Source organism: Empidonax traillii, unplaced genomic scaffold, assembly GCF_003031625.1.
Source record: "Empidonax traillii isolate 1590-97213 ecotype Southwest subspecies unplaced genomic scaffold, ASM303162v1 scaffold1487:size278866, whole genome shotgun sequence".
NCBI classification, from domain to species: domain Eukaryota; kingdom Metazoa; phylum Chordata; class Aves; order Passeriformes; family Tyrannidae; genus Empidonax; species Empidonax traillii.
The window spans coordinates 35,695-38,743 of record NW_020956680.1 but is presented as its reverse complement, the minus strand read 5'-3'; the positions used below and the strand labels follow the sequence as shown (position 1 = coordinate 38,743).

The window sequence follows — 3,049 nt, the reverse complement described above, 5'->3', positions numbered from 1 at the left end:
CTGGCGGCTCTGCGGGAGCAGCCCCGCGCCGCGGCACCGGCCGCTGCGGCCCGGCAGCCGTCGGCATTTGTAAGTACTCTTCCTGCTCGCGGGACTCCTGAGGGGCTGCTGAGTTATTTGTCAGCCTTCCTGCATTGAAGATTGAGAAAATACCCCAAATGAAGAATTGCACAGCTTGGAAGACCCACGAACTCCATCTTGTTTGTCATAAAAGCGTGATTGTGAGTAAACTCTGAGGAAGGCACGTGAGCACATGTAGCTTGGGAGAAGGTCTTATGAGTAGTTTTATGTTAAACCACAGAAAAACATGTAGATGTGAGAGTCTGAGTCTTAAGTAGAAGTGTCGCTTCATAGTTCCAAGCTAGAAGACTCGGATTTAGGAGCTGATAGTGAAGCTCATACTTCCCTCTGATCGAGGGTATAGGAATGCTTAAAAGCTTAAAGCTGTTAATGGAAATCATGGAAGCTGGTAAACTCTTTCTTCACTGCTAGACGAGACTGCCTAAAACCGGTCCTCATATATCAATAGAGAAGGTCAAAGTAGAAGAGACATATTTGCTGTCTGTTATTTTTATCTTTGGAAATTGCACTGCTTTCCGGCAAAGACTTCTTGGATCTTTTCTGTCTTTGTTATCTTTATCCATGGCTATGTTATGTTAGGTCTAGTTGATGTTTCATAATGTCGTTGGAGGGATGACATCAAGAAGGGCAGGACATATGAACTGTGCACTCAAAAAATAGGCTGTTGAGCTCCACCTCCTTTTAAAGGTTGGTCATCTGTTTCCCAGGTATGACTTTAAAGTTTTTTTTCAGAACTTGGTTTCTGACTGAGTATTGAGAGGCATCACATGTTATTCTGTGAGCCACTAGAGTTTCCAGATTTTTCTGTGAGATTTCGATGGCTAAGTAGTGTAAGATGGCATAAGCTGATAAAATATGTTACTTTGATGAGAAGAGTGCTTTTCATCCTGCTGTAGCCTTTCTCATTTATCTGCTGTTGGGTACTAGAATGAGTACAGTCAAAATAATGGAGAAGCCAGAGGTTTATTTTGCCAGGATAGAGTGTTGAGGTTTCTCAGTGAAGGACACAGCAGGTGTGATATTTGAGTAAGGCGTTCCTTTTCTGTTTGGCAGCGGCAGGCTTTTTAATCAGTTCAGACTAAAGCACAATTTTTATTTTTATATTATTAGTATTTTCTCAGAGAAGTAGATTAAGTTTTTTTGGTCTCACTATTTTCTACGTAAATGGAGGTGACTACTTTGTCATTATAGAACTCATTACAGTGTGTTAATTACCACGTGGGGTTTGTTGAATTCCTCTGTGTGTAAACAAAATACTTGAGGTTTTAATTTGAGTGCCTTTGTGCTCATTTAGGAAAACCCTTAAAACGCTGATCCTGTAAAAGGGAACCATTCTCATTCTGAAATACTGTCTGCAAGGGGAATATTGTGCTCATATACAAGTACTATTGTGGCTTTAATAATGTGATTAATTTTAATTGTGAGACTATTGTCTGGCTCTGTCGTGTGCTCTCTGATAGCTTGGCACGTTCACCTTATTTGTGACCAACCCATTGTGTTGCTGTGATGAGCATAAGCCTTGTATGTCTTGTGTGCATTCAGCTGAACTGTGAAGAGGGTTACTTCTCAGGCTTTCAAGGTACAGTGATTAAAATGCTTTTCAGAGAACTCTGACCCCCCCACCTCCCTGCCAAGAGACCCCTTTCTGGTGTTGATCACCAGAATTGAAATGCCTAGATCTAGTTTTATCTGGATAGTAAATTCATGTCATGGCTCCATTGATTTCAGTCGCAGCTCTGTCCAGCTGGGTAAGACAGAGTTGGGGCTGTTCAGCCTGCAGAAGAGAAGGGTCTGGGGAAACCTTATTGCAGCCTTTCAGTACTTGCATGGGGACTGTAAGAAAGATGGGGACAGATACTTAGTAGAGACTGTTCTAGTACGACAAGAAGTAATGGTTTAAACTAAATTTGAGGAAGACATTTTTTATGATGAGAGTAGTGAAACACTGGCACGGGTTGCCCAGAGAGGTAGTGGATGCTCCATCTCTAGAAATATTCAAAGGCAAGTTGCACAGGGCTTTGAGCCGCCTGATCTACTTGGAAGATGTCCTTGCAATAAGCAGGGAGGGTTGGACTAGATGTCCTTTAAAGATCCCTTCCAACTGAAACTATTCTATGATTTTTTCTTGTTGGATTGCAAGTGAATTTTCTGATGGATGCCCAGAAATTGAAGAGCTCTTTGGTTGTGGTTTTTAAAAAAATTAAATCTTAATTAATCTTGATGACATGTTCCTTGTCACTGAATCTTTGTTGAAAAGCAAAGGTAAAATCCAGTTTCCTTGAACAGAAGTTCTTTGCCTAGACCATAAGGCCTTTTATTCAACATCTTTTCACCTCTGCATCAAACAAGGTAGGGTTTCTCTTGCCTTTTCTTACACTACTCTGATTGACCTTTATAGCAGATCCTTCTCATTTGCTGGCTGAGGTCAGGACTTCAGGAAAAAAGAACAGTTGTATTCAAGAGATTAATCATAATGTGTATGCATAAACTGACATTAAATTTTGCATTTTCTAATGTGCTGCCTTAATATTGTTTTAACACTTTTTTTGTGTGTATAGTTTCTGCAAGATTTTTTTGTTTGAAGAAAGATAATATTATATAGATAATATCATCCTGACATACTAAGGTTGAAATCACAGCCTGTGCTGATTTACAAGATTAGGCTGGTGGTTAACATGGTTCTCTAGGGGTTATCCTAGAAAGGACAAAATTAGTCTTGTGCCTTTTTATATGTGTCTGGAGAAGCAATTTGCTAATTTTGGACTCCATTTCAGCTTCCGGAGGTAGTTAGTTCTGGTGTCCAGTCTTCCACCTTGTCCTTTTCAGTCTGAATGCTTGTGTTTTGTTTGTTCTGTGGATGGCAATTTTATTAGTATTAGATGATCTCTAATTTAGTCTTGAAACTGTTCTTACACTTCTTTCTCCTCCCCTGGTTCATCTGAACACTATTTTCTACCAGTAGGAGCTT

General features: G+C 40.2%; 1 protein-coding gene across 3 annotated transcripts in view; it reads left to right on the top strand.

Moving 5' to 3' along the window:
* The first annotated feature begins 50 nt into the window (after window positions 1–50).
* MARCH7 (membrane associated ring-CH-type finger 7) overlaps window positions 51–3,049 on the top strand; it is a 27,168-nt gene continuing 24,169 nt past the window's right edge. Inside the window, exon 1 of one of the 3 annotated variants that reach the window (XM_027907497.1) lies at window positions 51–69. The gene's annotated coding sequence lies outside the window, so the exon portion shown is untranslated. Of the gene's footprint in view, window positions 70–301; window positions 789–3,049 lie in introns of those variants that run through there. The other 2 variants (XM_027907500.1, XM_027907498.1) reach the window with 2 other exon arrangements.